General features: G+C 46.1%; 1 protein-coding gene and 1 long non-coding RNA gene across 10 annotated transcripts in view; one reads left to right on the forward strand and one right to left on the reverse strand.

Annotated features, from left to right (window-relative positions):
• The window catches only part of LOC128931745 (uncharacterized), a 28,834-nt gene extending 11,232 nt beyond the window's left edge, over positions 1–17,602 (forward strand). The window contains exon 4 of the long non-coding RNA XR_008480617.2: positions 16,513–17,602. This is a non-coding gene — a long non-coding RNA (uncharacterized LOC128931745). The remainder of the gene's footprint in view (positions 1–16,512) is intronic.
• LOC128931738 (inositol 1,4,5-trisphosphate-gated calcium channel ITPR3-like) overlaps positions 1–18,152 on the reverse strand; it is a 51,239-nt gene that overhangs the window by 22,790 nt on the left and 10,297 nt on the right. For 3 of the 9 annotated variants that reach the window (XM_054253878.2, XM_054253876.2, XM_054253882.2), the window contains exon 2: positions 17,660–17,825. The exons of the other annotated variants lie outside the window; for them this stretch is intronic. The gene's annotated coding sequence lies outside the window, so the exon portion shown is untranslated. The remainder of the gene's footprint in view (positions 1–17,659; positions 17,826–18,152) is intronic. 9 annotated transcript variants of the gene reach the window in all.

Below are 18,152 nucleotides of genomic sequence, written 5' to 3' on the forward strand. Positions count from 1 at the left end.
CTGTACCCTAGTGCAGACTTTATGAACAGTGTACACTTAGGCTAACTTTATGAAGAACGTCAGCAGCCAGGTGCCGTGACATGCACCTGTAGTCCCAGCTACTCCAGAGGCTGAGGGAGGCTGAGGCAGTAGGATTGCTTGAGCCAAGGATTTCTGGACTGTATCCTGATCTGGTGTCAGCACTAAGTTCAGCATTCATATAGTGACCTCCCAAGAGCAGGGGACCATTTGCTTGTCTAAGAAGGGGTGAACTGGCCCAGGCAGTAAACAGAGCTGGTCAAAACTCCCATGCTGATCAGTAGTGGGATCACATCTGTGAACCACTGCACTCCAGACTAGGCAACATAGTGAAACCCCATCTCTTAAAAAAGAATAGACTGGCCATCGTGGTTCATGCCTGCCACCCCAGTGCTTTGGAAGGCCAAGGTGGGAGAATTACTTGAGGCTGGGGTTTTAAGACTAGCCTGGGCAACATAGGGAGACACCCACTGCTACAAAAAAATTAAAAATAAACCAGGCACGGTGGCTCGCGCCTGTAATCCCAGCACTTTGGGAGGCCAAGGTGGGTGGATCACCTGAGGTCAAGAGTTTGAGACCAGCCTGGCCAAAATGGTGAAACACCATCTCTAATGAAAATACAAAAATTAGGCAGGTGAGGTGACGTGCGCCTGTAATCCCAGCTACTCAGGAGGCTGAGGCAGGAGAATCATTTGAATCCGGGATGCACAGGTTGCAGTGAGCTGAGATCACACCACTGCACTCCAGCCTGGGTGACAGAGCAAGATCTCCATCTCAAAAAAAAAAAAATTAGCCAGGCATAGTGGCATGTGTCTGTAATCCTATCTATCTCTGAGTCTGAGGTGGGAGGATCACTTGAGCCCACGAGTTCAAGGCTGCAGTGAGCTGTGATCACGCCACTGCACTCCAGCCTGGGCAACAGAGCAAGACCCCATCTCTAAAAAATTAATAATTAAGGAGAGGGCACAGTGGTTCATGCCTGTAATCGCAAGACTTTGGGAGGTCAAGGCAGGTAGATCACTTGAGGCCAGGAGTTCAAAACCAGCCCGGCCAAAATGGTGAAACCCCGTCCCTTCAAAAAAATTTAAAAAATAAAAAAATAGCCAGGCATGGTGGCGTACGCCTGTAATCCCAGTTACACAGGAGGCTGAGGCATGAAATACCCTTGAATCTGGGAAGCAGAGGTTGTGAGCCAAGATCATACCACTGTACTCCAGCCTGAGTAACAGAGCGAGACTCTATCTCAAAAAATAATAATAAATAATAATAAAATAATAAAATTAAGTCATCATGACACGATGTTACCACAGACAACACATCACTAGGCCACAGGAATTTTTTCTCTCCACGATAATCTCATGGGATTACCATCAATGTGGTCTCTCATTGACCAAAACACTGTTACTCAGCGCATGACCGTACCTCAGTTTAACTTACTTCAAGACCCTGGGGTGGGGCGTGGTGGCTCATGCGTGTAATCCCAGCACTTTGGAAGGCTGAGGCCGGTGGTTCACCTGAGGTCGGGAGTTCAAGACCAGCCTTACCAACATGGAGAAACCCTGTCTCTACTAAACATACAAAAAAATTAGCTGGGCGTGGTGGCAGGTGCCTGTAGTGCCAGCTACTTGGGGGGCTGAGGCAGGAGAATCACTTGAACCCGGGAGGTGGAGGTTGTGGCGAGCCGAGATCACTCCACTGCACTCCAGCCTGGGCAACAAGAGCAAAACTCTGTCTCAAAAAAAAAACATACCTTCACCTGGCCTAACAACCCACATCGACCTTGAAGCTGCCCTGATTCCTGATTTTTGTCTTAAAGGAGTCAGAAATAAAATACAAGTTAAAGTGACAAGAACTCTCCAGGAGGTTGCACAGGACAGCCCGCTCCATGCTCCATCTTCTTCAGGGTGTTTACAACTGGGATTCATCTATTTCTCATCATTCCTTTGGACAGGAGGCAATTAAAATATATGGTTTCACCCTCACATAGCATCAGAGGCCACAGTAATGACAGAAGCCAATTATACAACCAATCTGTGGTGCAAAGGGCTTCCTGGGCTGCACAGTTGAGGGGCCCTGGAGGTATATTAGTGGGTCTGGTGAAGTCTGGGAGAGAATGACTGGAGAGGGGGCAAATGAAGTCTGTCCTAGAATTCCAGTGACCACATGGCTGATTGCTCCAATGGAGCGACTTCTGAGAATGAAAGGGAATGATATTAATAAGTACAATTGGGTAGACCAGGCACAGTAGCTCATGCCTGTAATCCCAGAACTTTGGGTAGCTGAGGTGGGTGGATCATGAGGTCAGGAGTTCAAGACCAGCCTGGCCAAGATCGTGAAACTCTGTCTCTACTAAAAATACAAATTAGCCGGGCACGGTGGCAGGCACCTGTAATCCCAGCTACTTGGGAGGTGAGGCAGAGAATTACTTGAACCCAGGAGGCAACAGAGGTTGCAGTGAGCCAAGATTGTGCCATTGCACTCCAACCTGGGCAACAGAGTGAGACTCCATCTCAAAAAAAAAGAGAGAGAAAAAAACAAGAAAACAATAATTACACTTGGGTACACACAGGCACAGAGAATATAAACATAATTACACTGGGACATTGGGTCTTAACTGGCATTGTCCCCACACAAATTGGGACATATGTACACCCTAGTTAAATGAAAGTGTACCCAAATGTAGGGCTATTGGGCCCCACAGGGTTGTGCGGTGTCCCTTATGCTGTGCTGAGGTGTGGGATCCAAGAGGTAAAGAGACAGGACATTGAAGAGCTGGTGAAGAGCAGCTGGACTCGGGGGGCCACGCCACCTGTAAGTGGAGACGGGCAAGGCCCCAAATGCCCAGAAGCATCTGTATCTATTAAGTACAAGCAGGGGGCAGGGTTGTGAGTGAGGTCATCATCTATAGGCTTAGTGATAGGATATACATAATCAAGTGAGTCACAAGTGAGGGAGCCACCCTATTATGTCAACTGGGCAGAGAGGTGGGTCGTGCACAGCAGGAGGCTGTGTCATTCGTAGTAGTAGAGGGTCGTATACAGAAAAGGGGTCCACCCCCATTAGGTCACCAAGGCAAGGACATAGGCTGTGTGCAACAGGTGTCGTGCGCAACGCTTCTTATCTGGGGGCTGGAGACTTCAAAGGATTTCTAATAGAAGGATACTGTAAGCCAATGCAGTGGGAGCTGACGGACTTGTGCTCTTCTCTTAAGATATGTATAGGAGGATTCTTTGAGCTAGCACAGAATCGAGAAAAGACTGACAGGGTGTGCAGCTGCTGTGACTGGTCTTACCAGAGGGGTTCTTCTTCCTCTGTTATTTCCAGGATCTCAGGCCTGAGGCCTACTTTCCACAGGAACTGGATGCAAGGTTCTACAACTCCTTTATCAGGATGAGAGGTGCTTGTTCCAAGCCTGCCATACAGCATATGCCCTTTCAGGCAGGGATGCCACTGCCTGGGTCTTTGGGTCTTGTCCTGGTCTGGCTGTTTTCCCATGTACTGCTTCTGTTCTGTGACTGCTCTAGGCATTCCTCCTACTACATAATACTATATGGTCATATGGAAGGATTCTATAAATCAGCACGAAATGTGTCAGTATAGCTCCAACTACAATACCTATAGATTATATAGAAAGATTATATAGAACTAAGTATGCTAGATATAAGCATTAAGTATGATTATATAAGCTAGATTTTTGTAGGCAGTAAGTTATATTTCAGGCACTAACTATGCCTGGGATCTGCACAGTTCTCCTTCCTCAGGGCCTATTGGGGTGTTACCCACACCCAAAGACTGGTGTAAATTCCAGAACTTCACCGGAAAACTATTTACTTATGTGGCAGAAAGAAATCTTCAAACCACCATATAGTAGTAAATAACTCAGAAGACCTATCTCAAGGGCTTACTATACACAAAAGCCTAGAATTTCCCTCTCCGGAATCCTGGACAGAAAACAGGAGAGCCTCTCCAGCCAGGAAGAGGGCACTGGTTCCCAGAGACAGGGAAAAGCGTTAGAGAAGGAAATGGAGTAGAGATTAGCTCATCTCTGACTCACAGTCCCCTGGTCCCTCCTACAGGAGTGATACCACACCAGCTCCAGCTGGGGGAGCTGTCATCTGGGCAGCTCCACTCGGAATGAACTGGGCCTGGGACTGTCCCACCAGCTGGCTTCTGCTCTCCTTTCCCTGTGGGACTACAGAGGTTATTGGTTGGCCTTTGGTCCAGGAGCCACCTGTGTGACGGTGACAGAAGAGGCCGTGATTGCAGGTCTAAGGGCCACATGAGAGGCTGTGACCAGCTAAGACTCAGCTTATATTTGATGTATGTTTCACCTAACATGTATCCTCTAGATTCTTCAGGCAGAAAACATAACTCCATTGTATTCCTGTGTTCTTGGGAATTGAGAATTTGAAGTAGGATAGGCAAACCTCAGCATATTACATAAAATACACTCAGCTCAGCTGCTGTGTTTAAAATACACATTTTGACCTCGTGATCCATCCACCTCGGCCTCCCAAAGTGCTGGGATTACAGGTAGGCACCACCACGCTGGGGTAATTTTTGTATTTTAATAGAGACAGGGTTTCACCATGTTGGCCAGGCTGGTTCCAAACTCCTGACCTCAAGTGATCTGTCTGCCTCAGCCTCCCAAAGAGCTGCGATTTACAGTGGTGAACCACCATGCCCAGCCTGGATTTAGTTTTTAAACAGAATTTGATGGTCTAATGTTTAAGTTAACTTTATAAGCAATAAAGCCTTAACTGTTTACATGTCTGTTGGCTGAGGTTATTATTTTGCCTAGCAAACCCATAGAGAGAACTGCCCCAAGTGGTCTGATGGTGGGGTACACATCAGTCCTGCACTGGTATCAGGCCCCAACCTCAGCAACCAGGGAAGTGTGGAAAAGTCCTGGGCTCCTGGCCCCCCAAAACATAGGAGCCAGGGAAGGTCTTCACCTTCAAGAGGGCAAAACAGGCCAGGCGCAGTGGCTCACATCTGTAATCCCACCACTTTGGGAGGCCATGGCGGGCGGATCACTTGAGGTCAGGAGTTACAAGACCAGCCTGGCCAACATGGCAAAACCTGTCTCTACTAAAAATACAGTAATTAGCCAGGCATGGTGGTGCACGTCTGCAGTTCCACCTACCTGGGAGGCTGAGGCATGAGAATTGCTTGAACCCAGGAGGCAGAGGTTGCAGAGAGCCAAGATCATGCCACTGGCATTCCAGCCTGGGAAACAGAGATACTCTGTCTCAGAAAAAAAAAGAAAAAAGGTGGAGGGGGCAGGGGCAAAACAGCTTTTTCTGTTAGGACAACTGCCTGGATCCTCTTCCCAGTCCCCAGGACTTCACAAAGGCACAGGCGAGGAAGGAAGTTTGGAGGTCCCATTGCCATCACTCAGACCCCCTTTCTCAGTCTCAATGCCAGAGGAGGGGCCACTGGATTCAGAGCGATGCCTACTGAACATGAGAGTTTGTGAGAATTTGGATGTTCCAGATCCAAAGTCCTATTCTCTACTCTTCCTCCATTTCCAAAAATATGAAGACACAGATACTAAACAGAGCACACAAGAACCGTGAGAATGAACCTCTGCTCACTCTGAAATCCCAAGTCCACTGAGAACTGGGAATCCACCTGATGAAACTGGAAAGAAACTCATTCTAAAACTTTTAATTTAATTTTCTCTTTTTAGAGACAGGGTCTTGCTCCATCGCCCAAGACTGAAGTGCAGTGGTGCAATCATAGCTCACCACAGCCTCAAAATCCTGGATTTAAACAATTCTCCTGCCTCCTCAGCTTCAGGAGTTGCTAGGACTAAAGGCATGTGCCACCATGCCCGGCTAATTTTTTAAATTTTTTCCAGAAGGGGAGTTTCACCATGTTGTCCAGACTAGTCTCAAACTCTTGGTCTCAAGTGATCCTCCCGCCTCAGCCTCCCAAAGTGCTGAGATTACAGGCATAAACTACCCCACCTGACCAAGAAACCCATCTTTTTTTTTTTTTTTTTTTTTGAAATAGAATCTCACACTGTCTCCTGGGCTGGAGTGCAATGGTGCAATCTCTACTCACTGCAACCTCCACCTCCTCGATTCACACCATTCTCTTGCCTCAGCCTTCCTAATACATGGGATTACAGGTGCACACCACCACACTAGGCTAATTTTTTGTATTTTTAGTAGAAACGGGGTTTCACTATGTTGGCCAGACTGGTCTCCCTTGTGGTCTGCCCGCCTCGGCCTCCCAAAGTGCTAGGATTACAGGCATGAGCCACCATGCCCAGCCCAAGAAACCCATCTTAACTTTTCTTCATAGTAACTGTGAATCAGAGCAAGGTCTGAGAGTGTAAAGATAATCATTGGTAATTGTAAATCAAGCAGGAAAACAAAACTAATTAAAATGAGCTTATACTCTTGGCAATAACTCAGAAGCCCTTACAACTATTTGCCTTGATTAGTACAAGCCGAAAGCAGAGCAGACGGGGCAGAGGCCTCCCTGCATTCCCCTGTCTGGCTATCCCTTGGCGTATGTCTGCCTCTGGTTTTGTCCAGCCTGGATACACAAGACATCTCCTTTCCAACTGGTTCATCACCTCAGGTTTATCCACTGAAAATCCTATTTGCGGACAAGGAAAATGGTCTGAGTGTTAAGGAACTGGGATCTCAGGCCAAATCTCTGCTGGTTAGACCCCTAACCTCCTGGCCCCACAAGAACTAGCTGTGCTTTTTTCTGCTCCCGCTCCTTAGCCCCTTCTCCCTGGCTCTAGATACTCCATTTGCTTCCTTAGGGGTGGAGCTACCTCAGGCAATTATTTCAGGATTCTTCCTCCCATGATTAGCTATAGACTCACTAGCTCTCCACTTCTTCCAGTCCAAACTAGAATAAAAGGACTTCTCAGATAAAGGTTTTTTTAGCCTGGGCACGGTGGCTCATGCCTGTAATCCCAAAACTTTGGGAGATTGAGGTGGGAGAATCACTTGAGGTCAGGAGTTCGAGACCAGCCTGGCCAACCTGGTGAAACCCTGGCTCTACTGAAAATACAAAAATAAAAAAAATCAGCTGTGTATGGTGATGCGTGCCTGTATCCCAGCTACTTGGGAGGCTGAGGCAGGAGAATTGCTTGAACCTAGGAGGTAGAGATTGCAGTGAGCTGAGATTTCACCACAGCACTCCAGCCTGGGTGACAACAATGAGTGAGAATCTGTCTCAAAAAAAAAAAAAACAGTTTTTTGCCAGGGGTGGTGGCTAATGCCTATAATCCCAGCACTTTGGGAGGCCAAGACAAGCAGATCACAAGGTCAGGAGTTCGAGATCAGCCTGACCAATACAATAAAACCTTGTCTCTACTAAAAGTACAAAAATTAGTTGGATATGGTGGCACATGCCTGTAATCCCAGCTACTCGGGAGGCTGAGGCAGAAGAATTGCTTGAACTGGGACCCAGGAGGTGGAGATTACAGTGAGCCGAGATCGTGCCATTGCCCTCCAACCTGAGCGAGACTCCGTCTCAAAATAATAATTATAATAATAATAATAAATTAAAAACAAATAAGTAAAAGTTAAGTAACCTTAAAAGGCAGAGTCAGGTGAAAGAGTTGTCAGGAAGGAGGGCTGTAGAAACTCTGGCAGAAATTTCAAGAGAACCCTGAAATGGGAAATAGTCAGGTGTCCAGGAGGGTGAATACCTTAGGGAAACATCTGAGAACAGAAAGGACTATTTGCACCTGCTTATGTTTACAGTTTTAAGTTAGTTTACTTCCTCCCTTTCTTCCTTCTTTTCTCCTTTTCTTTCTTTCTTGGATTACGGGTGTGAGCCACTGCACCTAGCCTTTCTCTCTCTTTTTTTTTTAACAGACAGGGTTAGCCAGGTGCAGTAGCTCACATCTGTAATCCCAGCACTTTGAGAGACAGAGGCAGGCGAATCACCTGAGATCAGGAATTCTAGATCAGCCTGCCCAACGTGGTGAAACCTGTTCTCTACTAAAAATACAAAAAAAATTAGCTAGGCTTGGTGGCACATGCCTGTAATCCCAGCTACTTGGGAGGCTGAGGCAGAGAATTGCTTGAACCCAGGAGGCGGAGGTTGCAGTGAGCTGAGATCGAGCCACTGAACTCCAGCCTGGACAACAAAAGTGAAACTCCATCTCAAAACAAAACAAAACAAAAATCCTCCTACATTTTAAAATTTAACTTCCGTATCCTAATATTCCATTTAGAAATCTGGCATGTTTTGGATAAAAATAAGAGTAATAATTGTTCTTTGATTAATATACAATCAGCCCATGGGGTTGACATATTAAATTTGCCTGAACATCACTCATAGCATTTACAAACTTAGTTAATTAAATTCTTTAAATATTTAAACTACATTTACAGATTTAATATACTTGATTTTTTTCCCAAGCACTTCAAATTCCTCATAGGGCAGATTTACAAGTCAAACAAGAAGAAATTCTTAAGCATGTAAATAATTCTCATAAACCTAATTATTCAGACTCTTAAATGTGGCAAATCAAGTTATCTTAAAGATTCCATGCCAGGCACGGTAACTTATATCTGTAATCTCAGCACTCTGGGAGGTCGAGGCAGGAGGACTACCTGAGATTGGGAGTTCAAGACCAACCTGACCAACATGAGAAACCCCATCTCTACTAAAGAAAAAATACAAAATTAGTCAGGCATGGTGGTGTATACCTGTGACCTCAGCTACTCGGGAGGCTGAAACAGGAGAATTGCTTGAACCCAGAAGGCAAAGTGAGCCGAGATTGTGCCACCTGGGCAACAAGAGTGAAACTCTTTCTCAAAAAAAAAAAAAAAAAAAAAAAAACTAAATAAATTTAGAAATTACTTTTTTTCCTTAAAGACAGGGTCTCCTTTTGTTGCCTACACTGGAGTGCAGTGACATGATCATAGCTCACTGTGACCTTGAACACGAGCTAAAGGAGTTCCTCCCACCTCAGCCTCCCAAGTAGCTAGTACTACAGGTGTACACCATCATGCTTGACTAATTTTTAAAATTTTTTTTGTAAAGATGGGGTCTCACTATGTTGCCAAGGCTGGTCTCAAACTCCTGGCCTCAAGGGATCCTCCCACCTCAGCCTCCCAAAGTTCTGGGATTATAGGTGTAAGCACTAACCTCAGCCTAGTTTACATTTAGAAAATTACATTTCTTTTTTTAAAATTCTTTTTTATATTTATGTTTTATAGAGACTGGGTTTCACCATGTTGGTCAGGTTGGTCTTGAACTCCCAACTTCAGGTGATCCACCCATCTTGGCCTCCCAAAGTGCTGGGATTGCAAGCACGAGCCACCACGTCCAGCCTAGAAAATTACATTTCTTAAAAAAAAAGAAAAAGAAAAATCCCAGTGTCTTTTCTTAGAAAGTCAGGGGAGGTAGGCTTTTTTTTTTAATGGAGTCTCCCTCTCTTGCCCAGGCTGGAGTGCACTGCAACCTCCACCTCTGGGTTCAGCTCACTGCAACCTCCACCTCTGGGTTCAAGCGATTCTTTCTCCTGCCTCAGCCTCCTGAATAGCTGGGACTACTACCAGGCCAGGCAGGCACCACCACCCCTGGATAATATTTTTTTCTCTTTTGAGGCAGGGTCTCACTCTGTTGCCCAGATTGGAGTGTAGTGGTGTAATGTCAGCTCAGTGTAACCTCTACCTCCCAGGCTCAAGTGATTCTCCTTCCTCACCCTCCCAAGTAGCTGGGATTACAGGCACGCACCACCATGCCCGGTTAATTTTTGTGTTTTTAGTAGAGACAGGGTTTCACCATGTTGGCCAGGCTGGTCTTGAACTCCTGACCTCAGGTGATCCACTCACCTCAGCCTTCCAAAGTGCTGGGATTTGCAGGTGTGAGCTACTGCACCCCGTCTTTTTTTTTTTCTTTTTTTAAGATAGAGTCTTGCTCTGTTGCCTAGGCTGGAGGGCAATGTGCAATCTCTGCTCTCGGCAACCTCCACCTCCTGGGTTCAAGCAATTCTCCTGCCTCAGCCTCCCTAGTAGCTGGGATTACAGGCATGTGTCACCACACCCAACTAATTTTGTATTTTTAGTAGAGACAGGGGTTTCTCCATGTTGGTCTGGCTGGTCTCGAACTCCTGATATCAGGTGATCTGCTTACCTTGGCCTCCCAAAGTCCTGGGATTACATGCATGAGCCACTGGGCCCAGCCTGTTTCCTGCTTTCAAAAGTAGAAACAGTGTGTACAACTGTCTCTTTTGTTTAAAGGGTGTGTTAAGGAGTATAAGAAAAATGGGTCGGGTATGGTGGTTTACACCTGTAACCCCAGCACTTTGGGAGGCTGAGACGAGTGGATCACCTGAGGTCATGAGTTTAAGACCATCCTGGGCAACATGGTGAAACTCCATCTCTACAAAAATACAAAATTTAGCTGGGCAGGATGGCCGTGACTGTAATCCCAGCTACTTAGGAGGTTGAGGTGAGAGAATTGCTTGAACCCGGGAGGTGGAGGCTTCAGTGAGCTGAGATTGTGCCACTGTACTCCAGCCTGTGCAACTGAGCAAGACTCTGTCTCAAGAAAAAAAAATATCAAAAAACACTTGTTCTGATTGATGTAAAAAAAAAAAAAAAGAAACATAGAAAAATATTTTTTAAAAATAAAGAAAGAAAAATAAACTTGAAAAATTTTAAGAGATAGGGTCTTACTCTGCTGCCTAGGCTGGAATGCAGTGGCATGATCACAGCTCACTGCAGCCTCAAACTCCTGGACTCAAGTGATCCACTTGCCTGAGCTTCCCAAGTAGCTGGGAGTGGGACTACAGGTCTGTGCCACCATAACCAGCTAATTAAAAAAAATTTTTTTGTGCAGATGGGGTCTTACTATGTTGCCCAGGCTGGTCTCGAACCCTTGGCCTCAAGTGATCCTCCCATCTCACCCTCCCAAAATGCTGGGATTACAGGCGTGAACCACCACACCTGGCCCCTGGGATTACAGATGTGAGTCACTGCACCTGGCCAGCCACTGTGCCAGGCCTCTTTTCTTTCTTTCTTTTTTTTCTTTTTTAGACAGAGTTTTGCTCTTGTTGCCCAGGCTGGAGTGCAGTGGCACAATCTCAGCTCACTGCAATCTCTACCTCCTGGATTGAAATGATTCTCCTGCCTCAGCCTCCTGAGTAGCTGGGATTACAGGTGCCCACCACCATACCTGGCTAATTTTTGTATTTTTAGTAGAGAAGGGGTTTTACTATGTTGGCCAGGCTGGTCTCAAACTCCTGACCTCAAGTGATCTTCCCACCTCAACCTCTCAAAGTTCCAGGATTACAGGCATGAGCCACCATGCCTGGGCTATTTTTATTTATTTTTATTAAAAATTTTTTCTGACTCTGCTCAGAAGGAATGTTAGCAGGTTTAATGCCAGCAGTTGATTAAACAAGTGCTTTCGTGTTTGCACTTCCTCTCCTGCTTGTCTGCAATTGTCATGAAAACATGTTCAGTCTAACCTGACTAATATCTGAGCCAGCTAGCTGGAGGGATGTGTGAGACACATGGAAGGAAGCCCAGCTGTGCAGGAGAGGTCATCCTATATCAGCCAGGTCCTAGGGAGTCTTCAACCACCTAATTTAAAATGCATGAGCGGCTCAGTGTGATGACTCACACCCGTAATCCTAGCACTTTGGGAGGCTGAGGCAGGTGGATCACCTGAGGTCAGGAGTTTGAGACCATCCTGGCCAACATGGCAAAACCCCATCACTATTAAAAATTCAAAAATTGGCCAGGTGTGGTGGCAGGTGCCTGTAATCCCAGCTACTCAGGAGGCTGAGGCAGGTGAATTGCTTGAACCTGGGAGAAGGAGGTTGCAGTGAGCCAAGATTGTGCCATTGCACTCCAATCTGGTGACAGGAGCAAAACTCCACCTCAAAAATAAATAAATAAATAAAAAGATGTGTGAGCAAGCACAGTCAGCAGAACTGCTCAGTTGACACTGTGGGAGAAGTTATGAATGTATTGTAATTGCCCACATGGGTTCTTACTGCCTGCTGCCCAGAAAAGCCAAACACTGAGAACAGCAGGAATTGCAGTAGAGAAAGTTTAATAATCACATGGCCAAACCAAGCTGAAAGATGGAAGATTTTTCTCAAATTTGCTTCGCTGGGAATTTGGAATCTAGGAATTTGTAAGGATAGTTTGGTGGGCAGGGGGCTAGGGAATGGGAAATGCTGATTGGTTGGGTTGGGAATGAAATCATAGGGGGTCAAAGCTGTCTTCTTGTGCTGAGTCAGTTGCTATGGGGGTCAGAGACCTGCTGTGTCAGTTTATTGGTAAGGATTACCGGTCTGGGTGGTGTCAGCTGGTCCATCAGAATGCAGGGTCTGAAAATACCTCAAGCACTAGTCCTCGGAGTTACAATAGTAATGTTATCTATGGGATTAATTGAGAAAGTTACAAACCTTGTACCTCCTGCATGACTCCCAGACCATAATTCTAACCTTGCACTCAATTTTTCTTACAAACGCAGTTTCAGGTCTGGGCAACATGACAAAACCTTGTCCCTACAAAATATACAAATATTAGCCAGGTGTGGTGGCACACATCTGTGGTCCCAGCTACTGGGGAGGCTGAGGCAGGAGGATTACTTGAGCCTCAGAGGTGGAGGCTGCAGTCAGCTGAGATTATGCCACTGAAACTGCAGCCTGAGTGACAGAGCGAGACCCTGTCTCAAATACAACAGCTGAGCACGGTGGCTCACACCTGTAATCCCAGCACTTTGGGAGGCTTTCAGTTCAAATCACCTGAACTCAGGAGTTTGAGACCACCCTGGGCAACATGGTGAAACCCTGTCTCTACTAAAATACAAAAACTTAACCATGCATGGTAGTGGGCACCTGTCATCCCAGCTACTTGGGAGGCTGAGGCAGGGAGAATTGATTGAACCTGGAAGACGGAGATTGCAGTGAGCCCAGATTGCACCATTGCACTTCAGCCTGGGCTACAGAGTGAGACTCCATTTCAAACAACAAAACAAACAAAATCAAAGGCGGTTTCAGTCCATGACCAAGGAGGGGGTTAGTTTTGGGAAATGGAAATGACTGTTACCATCTTTGTTTAAAGTTAAACTATATTTAGCCAGGCAAGGTGGCTCACACCTGCAATCCCAGCACTTTGGGAGGCCAAGGTTGATGGATTACCTGATGTCAGGAGTTCAAGACCAGCCTGACCAACATGGTGAAACCTCATCTCTACTAAAAACACAAAAAAATCAGCTCCTCATGGTGGTGTATGCCTGTAGTTCCAGCTACTGGGAGGCTGAGGCAGGAGAATTGCTTGAACCTGGGAGGTGGAGGTTGCAGTGAGCCAAGATCATGCCATTGCACTCCAGCCTGGGCAACATGAGCAAAACTCCATCTCAAAAAAAAAAAAAAGGAAAAAGTTGAGGGGGCATGGTGGTGCACATCTGTAGTCCCAGCTACTCAGGAGGTTGAGGTAGGAGGATCACTTGAACACAGTTCAAGGCTTCAGTGAGCTATGATCACACCACTGCACTCCAGCTTGGGTGGCAAAGAGACCTATAAAGATCTATAGAGATCTCTATAAAAATAAAAAGTAAAGCTGGCCTGGCATGGTGACTCCCGCCTGTCATCCCAGCACTTTGGGAGGCTGAGGCAGGGCAGATTACAAGGTCAAGAGATGGAGACCATCCTGGCCAACATGGTGAAACTCCGTCTCTACTAAAAATACAAAAATTAGCTGGGCATGGTGGCATGTGCTTGTAATCCCAGCTACTCAGGAGACTGAGGCAGGAGAATTGCCTGAACCCAGGAGGCGGAGGGTGCAGTGAGCCGAGATTGTGCCACTGCACTCCATCCTGGCAACAAGAGAAAGACTCCATCTCAAAAATAAACAAACAAATAAAAAGTAAACCTAAACTATAAATAAAATTTGTTCCATAGTTTGCTCAGCCTATAGCCAGTAACGAATAAAGACAGCTTGTGAGGTGAGAATCAATCTGGAGTCAGCCATGTCACATTTCTCTCACTGTCATAATTTTTTCAAAGGTGGTTTCACCTTTAAGGCTTGGAATTGTTTGTTATGCACAATAGCTGACAGATACAGAAACTGGAAGCAGAAGTGGATACTACTATAACAAAAACCTAACATATGAGGCATTGACTTTGGAACTGGGAGGCAGAGGAGACTGGAAAATGGTGAGGAAAGTATTAGGGAAGGTTGAAGAAATAGCAACTGTGTTGCTATTTTGAAATGAAAAAAAATAATATGCTATTTTGAAATGAAATAAAATAATGAAACTGTCACCCAAATAACTTGGGAGATAGGAAATGTACCAAATGAACTTGTAGATTTGAGCAAAGAAATCTCCAGCCAGAATGTTGAAAGTGTCAGTTGGCTTTTACTAACTGTGTCTGATAAAGTTTTCTTTTCTTTTGAGATGGAGTTTTGTTTTTATTGCCCAGGCTGGAGTACAATGGCGAGATCTTGGCTCATCGCAACCTCTGCCTCCCAGGTTCAAGTCATTCTCCTGCCTCAGCCTCCCGAGAAGCTGGGATTACAGGCATGTGCCACCATGTCCGGCTAATTTTTGTATTTTTAGTAGAGACAGGGTTTCACCATGTTGGTTAGGCTGGTCTCGAACTTCTGACCTCGTGATCTGCCTGCCTTGGCCTCCCAAAGTGCTGGAATTACAGGCGGAAGCCTCTGTGCCAGGCTGATAAAGTTTTCTAAGAAGCTGGATGCATGGCTCACACCTGTAATCCCAATACTTATGGAGGCCAAGGCAGGAGGATCCTTTGAGGCTAGAAGTTTGAGACTAGCCTGGCCCATATAGAGAGATCTCATCTCTACAAAACGATTTAAAAATTAGCCAGGCATGGCAGGACATGGTGGCTCATGCCTGTAATCCCAGCACTTTTGGAGGCCAAGGTAGGCAGATCACCTGAGGTCAGGAGTTTGAGACCAGCCTGGCCAATATGGTGAAACCTCATCTCTACTAAAAATACAAAAATTAGCTGGGCATGGTGGTGGGCTCCTGTAATCCCAGCTACTCGGGAGGCTGAGGCAGGAAAATCATTTGAACCTGGGAGGCGGAGGTTGCAGAGAGCTGAGATTGTGCCACTGCACTCCAGCCTGGGTGACAAAGTGAGGCTTCATCTCAAAAGAAAAACAACAAAATTAGCTGGGTGTGATGGCAAACACCTGTAATCTTGGGAGGCTGAGGCAGGAGAATTGCTTGAACCCAGAAGGCAGAGGTTGCAGTGAGCCAAGATCATGCCACTGCACTCCAGCCAGGGGGAAAAAGCAAGACTCTGTCTCAAAAACAAAACAAAAAAATGTGCCATGCCTAGACCTGATATCGATCACAAGAAACTGGACTTTCAGCCTAATGGCAGAATTGGATGAGTCTTTTAGGGATCCTGCAGTAGGGAATGAATATATTTTGTGTATGGAGAGAACATAAGTAACTGTATAGAGAGGCAAGATGAGGTGGTTCACGCCTGTAATCCCAGCACTTTGCAGGACAGAGGCAGGAGGATAGCTTGAGGTCAGGAGTTTGAGACTAGCCTGGGCAACATTTTGTAGAGACCTTGTCTTTAAAAAGATTTAAATAAAAAATTAGCTGGGCATGGTAGCACGCATTTGTGGTCCTAGCTACTCAGGAGGCTGAGGTGGAAGGATCACTTGAACAGGAGTTTGAGGCTGCAGTGAGCTGTGATACTGCCCTAGCACTCTAGCTTGGGCAACAGAGTGAGACCCTGTCTTGGGGGGGAAAAAAAAACCTGTGGACAGAGGGCAGACTGTGGTAAATTGATTGCATCAATGGTTCCAAGTCTTCACCCCTCCCTGTGTCCACACCCTTTGCCCTGTGAATTTGCAATTTCTTCCGTAACAGAAGCAGAGTCTATTTCCCCACCCTCCTGAAGAATCTGAGTTTGGCCATGTGACTTGCTTTAGCCATTATGATGTTAGCTGACAAACACAAGTAGAGGTTTGAAAAATGGCCTGTGTGTTTCTGCTTCTTCTCTTGCTTCTCTGTGATCACCGTGAGAACACACCCAGAACATTCCCAGGCTGACCTGCTGAAGGGATGTGAATGACACATGGAAGGAAGCTGACTTGTTCCAGCTGAGGTTATCCTAGGCAAGGCAGCCCTCAGCTGACCTGCCAGCTGTCTACAAACCTTTTTTTTCAAACACTGTCTTTTTTTTTCTTTTTCTTGAAACATGGTCTCATTCCATCACCCAGGCTGGAGTGCAGTGGCTCGATCACAACTCACTACAGCCTCCATCTCCCATGCTCACTCGAGTGAGCCTTCCACTCAGCCTCCCAAGTAGCTGGGATTAGGAGCCACTACCTTGCACAGCTAAACCTCAATTTCTCTATCTGCTAAATGGGCATACTCCAAAAACTTGTGAAAATTAAATAAGATAAAATAGACAAAGAGTATAATGTAGTAGCAGGCACACATTGTAAAAACTCAACAAAGTCCTAACTATTTTCTTTTTCTTTTCTTTTGAAACAGGGTCTCGCTCTGTCACCCAGACTGGAGTGCAGTGGTGCGATCATGACTCACTTCAATCTCTACTTCCTGGGAACAAGCAATCCTCCCACCCCAGCCTCTTGAGTAGCTGGGACCTCAGACACACCCTGCTAATTTCTGTATTTTTTTAAGAGACAGGGTCTCCCTATGTTGCCCAGTGTGGTTTGGAACTTCTGGGCTCAAGCCATCCACCCACCTCAGCCTCCCAAAGTGCTGAGATTATGGGTGTGAGCCACCACGTCCAGCCTATTTAATTTTTTTTTTTTTTGAGACAGGGTCTCCCTATGTTGCCCAGTCTGGTCTCAGGTGATCCACCCACCACAGCCTCCCAAATTGCTGGAATTACAGGCATCAGCCACAGTGCTTGGCCCTATTTTCCTTTTCTTTTTGAGACAGGATCTTACTCTGTCACCCAAGCTGGAGTGCAGTGGTGTGATCTCGGCTCACTGCAACCTCCACCGCCTGGATTCAAGTGATTCTCCTGCTTCAGCCTCCTGAGTAGCTGGAATTACAGGCATCCACTACCACACCCGGCTAATTTTTTGTATTTTTAGTAGAGACACAGTTGTCACCGAGTTAGCCAGGATGATCTCTATTTTCTGACCTCAAGAACTGCCCGCCTCCGCCTCCCAAAGTGCTGGGATTACCGGCCTGAGCCACCACGCCTGGTGGCATTATTTTCCATTTTAAGAATTAAGCAACACTTCATTCCATAAAATAGAATAAATGTTCCAACGAGCTCAGCAGAAGAGGATGGCTTTTGTGGTTTTTTTGTTGGTTTTTTTTTTTGAGACACAGTCTCACTCTGCGGCCCAGGCTGGAATGCAGTGGGGTGATCTCTGCTCACTGAAACCTCTATCTCGCAGGTTCAAGCTATTCTGCCTCCGCCTCCCAAGCAGCTGGGATTACAGGCCCGTGCCACCACATCAAGCTAATTTTTGTATTTTTAGTAGAGATGGGGTTTTACTATGTTGGGCAGGCTGGTCTGGAACTCCTGATCTCAGGGGATCCACTTACCTTGGCCTCCCAAAGCTCTAGGATTACAGGTGTCAGCTACTACACCTGGCCTGAGGTTGGCTTTATAAACAAAGAGCTGAAGAAAACAAATAAGGAAGAGTTTATTACTTACTTTTCAAAGATTTTTCTTTTTCTTTTTCTTAAAGACAGGGTCTTGCTTTGTTGCCCAGGCTGGTCTCAAACTCCTGAGCTTAATCAGTCCTTCCACCTCAGCCTCCCAAAGTGCCGGGATTACAGGTGTGAGCCACCACACCCAGGCTTCAAAGTTATTTTTTTTTCTTGTAAGGTGGGGAAAGGGAAGCAAAACAATTGAAAAATAACTGATTAGTTAACATCAAGTTTCCTCAGTTTCTTTTCACTTTCATTCTTTCTTTCTTTCTTTTTTTAGGTACTGTGTCATGCAATGTTGGCCAGGTTGGAGGGCAGTGGCTATTCACGGGTGCGATCCCACTACTGATCAGCACAGGAGTTTTGACCTGCTCTGTTTCTGACCTGGGCTGGTTCACCCCTCTTTAGGTAACCTGGTGGTCCCCCGCTCCTGGAGGTCACCATATTGAAGCCCAAGTTACTGTGAATACCCAACTGGCATAGCACAGTACAGCCCA

This window comes from Callithrix jacchus, chromosome 4 (assembly GCF_049354715.1).
Source record: "Callithrix jacchus isolate 240 chromosome 4, calJac240_pri, whole genome shotgun sequence".
Lineage (NCBI taxonomy): Eukaryota > Metazoa > Chordata > Mammalia > Primates > Cebidae > Callithrix > Callithrix jacchus.